The 11,158-nt window shown below is 48.9% G+C and overlaps 1 protein-coding gene across 2 annotated transcripts in view; it reads right to left on the reverse strand.

Annotated features, from left to right (window-relative positions):
- LOC142584593 (glycosyltransferase 25 family member-like) overlaps positions 1–11,158 on the reverse strand; it is a 438,601-nt gene that overhangs the window by 159,765 nt on the left and 267,678 nt on the right. The gene's annotated exons all lie outside the window — the stretch shown is intronic.

Here is an 11,158-nt window from a genome sequence, read left to right on the forward strand (position 1 = left end):
GACAACTACGAGATCGTAGCCTCCTCTTCCTGGCAACAACGTTCGGAAGGAAGGTGTCTGGATCATGACTGGATATGGTGAGTGCACGGCTTTTCTTCACTGAGATATCACTTGGCTTTTACGTATTTTTTGGAAAGTACATAGCAGTGATTTTTCTTTAAACCGTTGACGGAAGTTTGAGTACGTCAAGGTTGTATAGAGTGAAGGTTTAGCAGCACTAAGGGCACCCATGAACTTGAAGGCAATAAAGAAGCCGGAATTGTTGAGCTTGGCCACAGAGTAGGGCCTCCAAATTGCTGAATCAAAGAGAAAGCCGGAGATCATTGAGGCGATCGAAGCGACCGGGGCAGACGACGAGGAACTGACGGAATGCCTCGAGAGCATTAAAGAAAAAGAAGAAGAGCGCAAGCGCCTCGAGAGAGAGGAAAAAGAAGAGCGTAAGCGCCTAGAGGAAAAAGAGGAGCGCGAACGGGCAGCACGTGAGGCCAAAGAAGAGCGTAAGCGCCTAGAGGAAAAGGAGGAGCGCGAGCTGGCAGCACGTGAGGCCAAGGAAGAGCGCGACCTCGAAATGAAGCGCCTAGAGATTGAGCTTCTGAAAGCACAAAATAGCGAAAACCTAGCACAGAGGCACGTGAAAGCGAGCGCAGAATGACAGACTTGATGGCACCCTACGCAGTAGGAGGGGACATAGGTCTTTTTCTGGTACAGTTTGAGCGCACGTGTGAGAAGGCAAAATTCGCGAGAAACACGTGGACGCAACGCTTGCTTACGTTACTGCCACGTGAGATAGCTGATATTATCGCCCGCATGGGGAAAGAAGAAGCAGAGGACTTCGATGAAGTCAAAGCAAATCTGCTTAAAAAGTATAGATTATCAGCTGAAGCATTCAGGCGAAAGTTCAGGGAAGTCGAGAAGACCAAAAGTGAGTCATATTCAGATTTTGCATACACCTTGGAGGCAAACCTGAAGGAATGGCTTAGAGAAGAGGGTGCACTCGGCGATGCCGAAAAGACAATGCAGTGCGTTGCCTTAGAACAGTTCTACCGCCGACTGCCAGTAAGCATCAAGCATTGGGTTCAGGATAGGCCAGGCGTAGACATTATCACGAGAGCGGCCAATCTCGCTGAGGAGTACGTAACTCGCCGTGCGGACGAAGGCAGCGAAGCTCCTAAGGAGGAGATGAATAAACGCAGACCCGACAAGCCAAAACGATGGTCAAAGTCAAGTCGGTATAAAACAAAGGAAAGATCAGATTCAGGGAAAAGTAGTGACGAGGACAGCGAAGGAGAAAAGGAGTCACCCGAACAGAGGGCAGAAAAGCAAAAGAAAAAGGCTTTCGAGGCGAAGAAATCAGTAGTTTGCTACAACTGCCGACAAACGGGGCATATCTCCGTGGGATGCAGAAATCCCAAACTAGTGTTGATGTCACTAAGTAGTAACGCAGAGAATCTGAACTTGCTCGAACCATACATTCGAGACCTCGTGGTAAAGGGCAAACCGTGTAGAGTGCTTCGCGACTCGGCAGCCACAATGGACGTAGTGCATCCGTCGTACGTAGAGGCTGGCCAGTATGTGCTTCGATAAGGCAAGCCGTAGAGGCCTCCAGTGTTTGTCTCCCGGTGGCCAAAATGCGTATTGAAGGCCCTTTCGGAGTACTGGATACTGAAGCCGCCGTCTCGGCACATCTTCCGCCGCAGTATCCGTATTTGTTTTCTAACAAATCAGAGGATCTGCTACGACGCAAGAGAATCGGGTTTAGTGAGGGAACAGTGCAAGCCCTAACTCGTTCCAAGGCAAAGGAGCTCGCGGCTAAAGCAGTGGATGTAAGTCCTGTGGTGAAAGAAACCGGTTTGACAGCTGATTGGTCAACTAGTACTGAACAGGATAGCCCTATAGGGGATGAGGCGGAAAGTACGCCATCTAATGAAAAAACCAGGAAAGCAGCGGAGCCTGAAATGTCGCGAGAAGCAGAATGCAGCAAGTTATTGAACGTAAGCCCTGCCACAATGATCGCTGAGCAGGAAATGCGTAAGGCACAAAGCAATGCTGAGTATTACTATGACAGGACGGCTCGCACGCGACACTTTGAAGTTGGGAAAAAGGTAATGAACCTGAAAACCTCGTTGAATAACCAATCGGAGGAAATGCCTGTCGACTTTCCAGAGTTACCAGCAGTGACGGAGACAAAAGACATTGACGAGACCATTGATAAGTTAGTAGAACAGGCGGAGTTGAATCCCATTCAGAGGGCCGAACTGAGGGAACTCGTGTTTGAATTTAAAGACGTATTTTCAGACACACCGGGCAGGACAACTGCGATCGTTCACGATATCGAGTTAACCTCGTCGGACCCTGTTCGTTCGAAAGCTTATCGCGTTTCGCCTCGTCAACGTGAAGTCATGACCGCTGAAATAAACAACATGTTAGAGCTAGGAGTAATCGAGCCAGGAGAGAGTGATTATACCTCACCTCTTATCTTGGTTGAGGTCCCAGGAAAAGAGCCGCGGCCATGTATCGACTACCGCAGGCTCAATTTAATCACGAAGGACCACCCTTATCCAATACCGCATATCGAGGAAAGGCTTGAGAAAGTGAGCAGAGCTAATTTCATTTCTACGCTCGATTTACTCAGAGGGTATTGGCAGGTTCCGTTGACCGAGAGGGCAAGCAGGCTTGCAGCGTTTATTTCCCCGATGGGAACCTTTCGTCGAAAGTCCTGAGTTTTGGATTGAAGAATGCGCCATATTGCTTCTCTAGCCTTATGGACCAGGTGCTACGAGGAATGGAGGACTTTGCACTTCCCTATCTCGATGACATAGCTATCTTTTCTTCATCATGGGCGGACCATATGCAACACCTGCGAACCGTGTTGTGTCGTCTACGAGAGGCCAACTTAACTGTTAAGGCTCCCAAATGCCAATTAGGGCGCGCGGAGGTAGCTTATCTAGGTCATGTAATAGGGCAAGGCCATCGTCGGCCTTCCGAGGTTAAACTGACCGCGATAGACAACTTCCCGCAACCACGCACCAAGCGGGACATCAGATCATTCCTTGGCTTGGCGGGTTATTACTAAAGATATATTCCGCGGTATTCCGAGATTGCGAGTCCTTTAACGGATGCTCTCAGAAAAACAGAACCACAAAAGGTAAAGTGGGATGACGCAAAAGAAAAGGCTTTTAGTATGCTGAAGAACACACTAACGAGTCAGCCAGTGTTGACCGCGCCCGACTACTCTAAGCCATTCATTCTTCAGTGTGATGCCAGTGACAGGGGTATGGGGGTAGTGCTCTGACAACAGAAAGATGACGAGAACGAACATCCTGTACTGTACGCCAGTAGAAAGCTTTCAGTTCGTGAGGAAGCATACAGTGCATCAGAAAAGGAATGCGCCTGCGTAGTTAGGGCGGTACAGAAGCTAGCTTGCTATATCGCTGGCTCAAGATTCACCATAGAGACTGACCACTGTCTCCTCACATGGCTGCAGTCCATGTCTACGAAAAACGGTCGTCTTTTGTGCTGGAGCTTGGCTCTTCAACAGTACACCTTCGATATTCGCTACAAGAAGGGTAAGCTTAACGGCAATGCCGACGGTTTAAGTCGTTGCCCCTAGAGTATCGAAAGCCTCATGCTCATCCGGGTTTCCGTGGCATATTTTTCGTGCATTCATATGTTTTTTCCGAAGTGAAGCCGATTGTTAGCTGATTTTAATAACCACGTCTTAACGCTTTCAAGAAATGGCTGTTTTTAGTGTTAAGGGGGGGAGGACGCGCGTAGGAAATGGGAAAGGTGTAGCGGGTTTTCTTTTTTTTTTTTTTAAAGCCGGGTGTGTCTTGGGGGAGAGTGGCCTTGTGCTCGCTGCTTTGTGGTTGTGGGTCCGGCACTGTTCTGGGGTGATTGCTTGCCCACGCAGGAGACGAAAAGTTGCGAGACCTGCTTGCAAAGACCAATTTCACCGGACCGGACCACGGACAAAAGTCACAAGAGCGCCACGAGGACGCATGACCACTCCCCGGAATCTACCTGCTACGAACGAAGGGTTCGTGACCTCTACGAGGAATCCTGATACCGAAACGCCGATCCCTCGTACAGCGGCTGCTGGCCCCTACACATCGGGATCTTCCTCCCCCACCGGAGATGCTGTTAGGGTTGGCGTCTGACACCACGTGGCGACAGGTCATTCACCCTACCCTCTGAGCCGGAGCACCGTGGATGCTACCTCATCCCCTTACCTACTCTTGGCCGGACCCCACGGCGCCGGAGAGGTCATTCACCCGACCTTCTCCCCGGATTCGTCGAAAAGAGGATCGACTTCTCCTTCCCGTGCTCGGTATTGCAGGAGGAGGGGCCCTCTCTCCGTGCCTGTCACGTGTTATCGACGGAAGCAAGATCCCGCCTACACTTGTAGAGAGCCTATTTAAGGGGCTCCGAAATGTACTTTGAGAGACTTCATACTTGATACTTCATACTTCACGCTCTTCTTATTTTCTTTCAACTACCTTTGAATAAACAGTGCAAGTTTCGCACTAGCAAATCGTCTCGCCCCTGCTTGGTCGCCATGATCTACCGGATGCCTGCAGCCCGCCGACAACGCCACGCTACCCAATAAGTAATGTCGGTCGAGCTTCGATAGGCAGGCGGCGCTACTTCTCGGCAGCGGTACTGTACGCTACCCTGGAGTACGCAACAACGGCCACAACTCCATTGCCGTTGTAAGAGTTGAGGAGGACTTTGGAATGAAAACTTGGAGGTTTATTTACATTATTTACAGTGAGACGACAAAGAAATTAACAGTCATAGAGTCATTACGGGCCGGCAGCAACTCGGACGCTGCGGCCCGTGGCAAGAAGCTCAAAAGAGATGAATCAAGGAATGCTCTCTTGCTGTTCCCGGTCTCTGGCTTTTAAGCCCTTCGGTGTCTCGAAGACACGTCCTGTTCGGCCAGTCGGCGAGCCCGCTCAGGTGTCGTCATTTTCGGCCAATGGTAGGCGCCCGTGCTATTGTGGCACACCCGGCGGAGAGGGTCGCTCCTTGGTCTCCAATTGTCCGAGGACTTACTTCTCTCTGCGGTATTGCCTTCCCGGCTTGCAATGCGCCGTCACAATAGGCGGATGGGGGCGATGCTGCCAGGGTTTCACGGTGTATTACAACCGTCTTGCTTCGGGACCCATTTTACCTGGAACAGTGCCAGGCTCTCGCTTCACTTTCGGGAAGAGTCAAGCAGTGAATAGCTCCACCTGCGGCACACGAGGTGGGGGACGCCAACTCGTTTGCACGTGCCGCGCTTCGAGAATGTGGTATACGTGCTTCTGCGCTCCTTAATTAGCTGTGGCGCGATTCGATGTGGTCTGGTGAACACGTAGGAGGCTCAGGAAAAGGTCCCGTATCTAACACCGTCAATCTCCATTAGGGAGTTTCATGTCAACGGAGTTCACGGGTGTCCGTGTGACAGGGGTATTACTTGCCTTCCTGATGGCCACTTGCCAAAACCGAACGTGCCGCCCCGATCTGGTCTTTAAAGCCGCGCAGTAAAAAAAAAGGAGTCTTCGAATTCTCTATGCGTTAGGCCAGATGCAACCTCGGAGGCTTGCTCGTAATGTGGTGCCCAGGCACCCGAAGTTTGCCCCTAAGTTCATACTTCCAGCGAAAAGTGCTAAGGCACGCTCGAGCGCTGACAACTAAATTTCATACAGCGGCTCCGTAAACATAAGTCAAAAAACAAGAAAGAAACCCTGAAGAATAAATGCAGCGATGAAGAGTGATTTCGTGATGCCACGATGCGTTTCTATTTGTTATTTAGGGCACATATTTATAGTCCAGAAGAGCACAAACAACATAGAATCTCCATGAGCATAAAGGCATTTTCCTTGTGAAAAAGGACAGAAACAGTGCCCACACATTTCTCATCAAGTTTCTCGATCAAATCTACGTCGATAATTCCCGTCATCTGCTGCTTCACCTGTAAAACAACACAGCATTTGTCAAAAAAAAAAAACGGGCCCGCACCGTGTACAGTAACGGACCACAAATAAGAAGCCGTGTTTCTTTCAAATAAACGTTGTTGAAAGTTATCGCTTGCGGTGTCGTCTTCTCGTTTCGTGTCCTTTCTACGTTTTGCGCTGTTAACATCAGGACGGACCAAATTGCCGTGTTTGAATTTTTCTACATCTATAGAATTCAAATACCGCAAAACCCTACAATTCGCGGCCCCAGTTGTTCACGGATCAGTGACTTCGGGCATATTCGCGGCTACTAAACTTCGCTATTTGGGGCTTGTGCCATACGACTTACTTGTAAGGCAAAAGCTCATTCGCGTTTTTTTTTTTTGCCATTTCAGCTTATTATAAACAATGCAATCTGTTTAGTCTTGCAGGTGGCATTTCATTCTTACGTGCTCTTCGCGCATCACTTCTTGCCCTAGGGATGCATCGGCGTGCCTGAAGCCGGCATAACTAGCCGGCAAAGTTTCTTTTTTCTTTTTTTACTTTTTGTTTTCAGCATTGTATTCTTGTTTCTTGCCTAATTCACGGTTCACGTGAATTAAGGACACCTGGAAATAAAGGGTTTTATAGTATCTACTAGTATTATGAACATCTTGCACTGTTCTACAGGATAAATTCAGGCACGCGATGCACGAGCATGTAGCAAGGCCAAGCTGTTGCTTCATAAAGATGCTCACTGGCGCTCATGCTGCCGTGAGGCGGAAACAGTCACGTCACTCATGGTAATCTGCTATGGATGACATTTTTGCTCTCCTGTATTTCGGTCTCGGCTGTTCGAAATTAGTCGGAATTCATTACTACGTAGAAATTAGAAGCGTCACATTTTTTTCCAGTTCTGGAAGCGGTTATGAACTCTTTGGATGAAGGGCTTCAAGCCTGGCATTAGTGTCAATCGTCTGTCTGTTTCTCTTAAAAAGCTCTTTAGCCTATTTTTGGAAATTGGTCGTATAGTTACTATCCAGTGATTTGAAATTGCATGCCGCCGTGGCAGAAGCCATCCCGTAAAGATCGCTTAATTATCTCGCCTTCCCTGTGTTTAAGGAATTTCGAACGCATCTTGTGAAACACCGTGAGCATATACACATCAAACTCTCCAACACGCGCGCAATGAGGGCTAACAATCCGCCAAAGGTAACTAATATCGATCACAAGGAATTCACTTTTCCTAAGGAGTGTGCAGTTATGCGTAGAACTCTCTCATCTTTTATGGTTAGGTCATGCTCTAGCGCCTAATCTTTAACGCACCTGCTTTTCTGCCCGATATATTTCTTGCCACGTGATAGAGGGATCTCATAAACGACACCCTTTGCGTCGTGCACTATAGGCATTTCACGCTTCTTCCCGCAAGCTGTCAGCTTTCCGATGAGTACCTATAGTTACGTGATCCTTATTTCACCATTGCGCGTTATCTACGTTATCTACCTTGATCCTTTCATTATTATTAGTTCGCCATCAGACGGCCCCGTAGGGCAGTCTGTCGACCCAAGGCCGTCTGACGTAGCAAAACAGTGGATCCATAACGACGCATGACGTACGCAGACACACACATTTGCTATGACTCAATGTGTTCTCGTTCCCGGCAATCATGACGTGCGGAAAATCTCGCAGAGGTCCCCCTAGTCGTTGCCTTATCCCTTCTTCCTGTCTCTCTCTGTCTAGATATATTTATTTGTTTCTCCTCGGCGATCATGTTGCGCATTGGAGCGGCAGGTTGGGCTAGTTGGAACTTGTCATAAAGGGGGTACTGCGCTATAGAACACGGCTGCCCGCGTCCTGTCCACTTCTACATATGTTGTCCGTGTGTTTATAGCACAGTACCCCGCTTATTACGACTTGTACATTGTTAAGAACGGCCCGCTGACGAGCAAGTTTTGCCAACCAGTTGCGACCGCGGGCGGCAACTTTTCCTGGAGCGTCGCCGCTCCAGGAAAAACGCGCGCCCAAGAACAATACACGCGCCCCCAACTCTCCGTCGCTGGAGCCGAGTTCGATGAAGCAGGCTTTGTGCCTGCACTTGCCACAGCCGCCCTGGTCTGCCGCGAGCGGGGAAGTGCCGCAAGAACGTCGACGAAGACCCCTTCCCACGCACCGTTCTTGAAGTAAGCCCCGAGTTCTGCGAAGACAGTCGGACCTCGGCGGGCTCCGTGAACCTGTGTGTGTGTGTGTGTGTGTGTGTGTGTGTGTGTGTGTGTGTGTGTGTGTGTGTGTGTGTGTGTGTGTGTGTGTGTGTGTGTGTGTGTGTGTGTGTGTGTGTGTGTGTGTGTGTGTGTGTGTGTGTGTGTGTGTGTGTGTGTGTGTGTGTGTGTGTGTGTGTGTGTGTGTGTGTGTGTGTGTGTGTGTGTGTGTGTGTGTGTGTGTGTGTGTGTGTGTGTGTGTGTGTGTGTGTGTGTGTGTGTGTGTGTGTGTGTGTGTGTGTGTGTGTGTGTGTGTGTGTGTGTGTGTGTGTGTGTGTGTGTGTGTGTGTGTGTGTGTGTGTGTGTGTGTGTGTGTGTGTGTGTGTGTGTGTGTGTGTGTGTGTGTGTGTGTGTGTGTGTGTGTGTGTGTGTGTGTGTGTGTGTGTGTGTGTGTGTGTGTGTGTGTGTGTGTGTGTGTGTGTGTGTGTGTGTGTGTGTGTGTGTGTGTGTGTGTGTGTGTGTGTGTGTGTGTGTGTGTGTGTGTGTGTGTGTGTGTGTGTGTGTGTGTGTGTGTGTGTGTGTGTGTGTGTGTGTGTGTGTGTGTGTGTGTGTGTGTGTGTGTGTGTGTGTGTGTGTGTGTGTGTGTGTGTGTGTGTGTGTGTGTGTGTGTGTGTGTGTGTGTGTGTGTGTGTGTGTGTGTGTGTGTGTTTAAGCCCTCGCGCAAAGAGGCGGCTCAGGACACCTTCTCAGACAGTCATGTTAGACTGATGTACTTTTCTCTCGCAGTCATGCTAGACTGATGAACTGAATGCATATACTGTAAATAAACCCATATTCCTCGTTCTCGATGAGAAGCAGTTCTTCCCTTTATCAACGTCCTTAGCGTGGATAAGTTGGACGACGACATGGGCCAGCTACCTTCTAATTCATGCCGGACTCCAATCTTGACAACGGGTTACGAGCGATGGTATTGAGCCCCCAATCCTGACAACATGTTGCAGTGACGACCAAAATAAATTCCAATATTTCCGCCACGTACAAGCCACGTCCGTCCAAGTCACACAATATCCGACTAGGTTTCCTCGCGTTAGAGACCAGCTTTCGAATAAGAAAAAAGAGATACAGGTCATGAATCAGTTGTTAGACCATGTGAAACTGGGGTTGGTGCCACTTTGGGAGTATAGACGTTCATTGCGCAGACAATCTCACCCAGTTTGTGCAACATATTTGTGTCAAGTCGTGTGCGGCACTTCCCCTGCTTGTTCCTCTGAGCATTCTGGAACTGGTACAGAGCAACATACAAAGGAAGAAACAAGCCGAGCCGGCCAGTAAAGTAACAGAGCGCTGAGCTGCGATAAAGGAACAGCGCTCTGTTCCTTTATCTGGCCGGCTCGGCTTGTTTCTTCCTTAGTATGTTGCGCTGTACCAGTTCTAGAATGCAATACCAACTCGCCCAATCCTCTACCCTAGTGATCCTCTGAGCAGCAGCCTCGACAATGCATCTCAGCAGCCAAACACTGGATCCGGACATTCGCGGATGAAACACGACAGGGAGGGCAGTCCTGGGTTCCCTGTAATGGAAATAGCTTCGCTTGGCTTTACGCCTCGTTCCATAAAGGAAGGGCTCCATAGATCATCCTTGCTTCCCTGGACCTGCAGTTTCCCAGCAAGTATTTATGCTGTACCATCCCGGCGGTGGGCACTCTGGCTGAAGAACTCTAATTGATGGACTCCAAGAAGAAAATTTTGAAGCTTTTGCTTTATGCCGTGGTGGCGGCGTCAAATCCCGGCCGCGGCGGCCGCCTTTTGATGGGGACAACATGCAAAAGCGCCCGTAACCTGCGCATTCGGGGCACGTTAAAGATCCTCAGGTTGCCGAAATTAAATCGGAGTGCCCCGCTACGGCGTCGCTCATAATCAAATCGTGGTTTTTGCACGTAAAACATAAGAAATTAAGACTGTGCTTCATGCCAGTCAACTGATTCACTATAGGCCTGATGTCAGGCAAACAATTTGGACATTTTCTATTTGTGCAACCGCAAGCGGGGTGGCATAAAGCAATCTACTTATGGCTGGTCATTTGACATCATACAATACGTTCCAGTATGCCCGAGATTTCGCCTCGCAATCATTACAGAGAGCTCGCAATATAAAATGGACCACGTAGCAAACACAATAACTGCATGCTATCAACTAAACTGTCGCAAGCGTTCAGGCAAGGCATCAGCCTTCTCCCCCTGCTCCTCAACCTCACCTTCCCCCTCCCCCCCTACTCCCGCTTTAGAAAAGCAAACGAGCAACCATCATGCTTGGAAGATGGGGAATTCCGAAATCCACGGACAATCACCGAATGAAGAAAAATGCGTGATAATTCTTAGAGAACGTCAACATCTCGCCTTAACCGGTGAAAGCATCATGCATACCATACCCTCTCTCATACCGCTTGTTTTTACTTCATTAGACTAAAACCCTTTGATAGAGTATATCAAAAATTTCCGGAAAACGGTCGATTTCGTGTTTCTCTCTCTCTTTTTTTCATTTCTCCAGAATTTCCGGACATCTTACATACTACTAATATAGAACTTGAGATTCTGCCTGTTTTTTCCGAAAAGACAAGAACGTGTTCATTTTTACAAGAGAAAGGAAAGGTGTGCGTGTCCGTGTGGGCAAACGAGACCATAGAGTTCAATGGAAGGCACGCCTGCTGATTAGCACGCCGTAAGGGAAGAACAATTTTTTTTTAGCAAGAAGTAAATTGCGAGCGGCCAGTCTCGCGTGGCCAGATCAACAAAAGGAAAACTCGGAAACCTCGTTTGCTTCCTCGAAACCTCTGTCTGAATTTACTACCACCTCTTTCGATGCGCTCTTTTTTTTTTCTCCGCTTGATATAACCATTTAAGGCATTGAAGCTCTTTTTCAAGGATGCGACAAGGCTTTATGCTGTAGGCAAGGTTGAAAGCGCACCGCGCTTCAGTCTGCCTAATTGTTTGCTTACCAGCAAAAACTTTAACCGGAAGCGCTAACGTTTCCGAGGCAGCCTACCGA

The sequence above is a fragment of the Dermacentor variabilis genome, chromosome 1 (assembly GCF_050947875.1).
Source record: "Dermacentor variabilis isolate Ectoservices chromosome 1, ASM5094787v1, whole genome shotgun sequence".
Taxonomy (NCBI): domain Eukaryota; kingdom Metazoa; phylum Arthropoda; class Arachnida; order Ixodida; family Ixodidae; genus Dermacentor; species Dermacentor variabilis.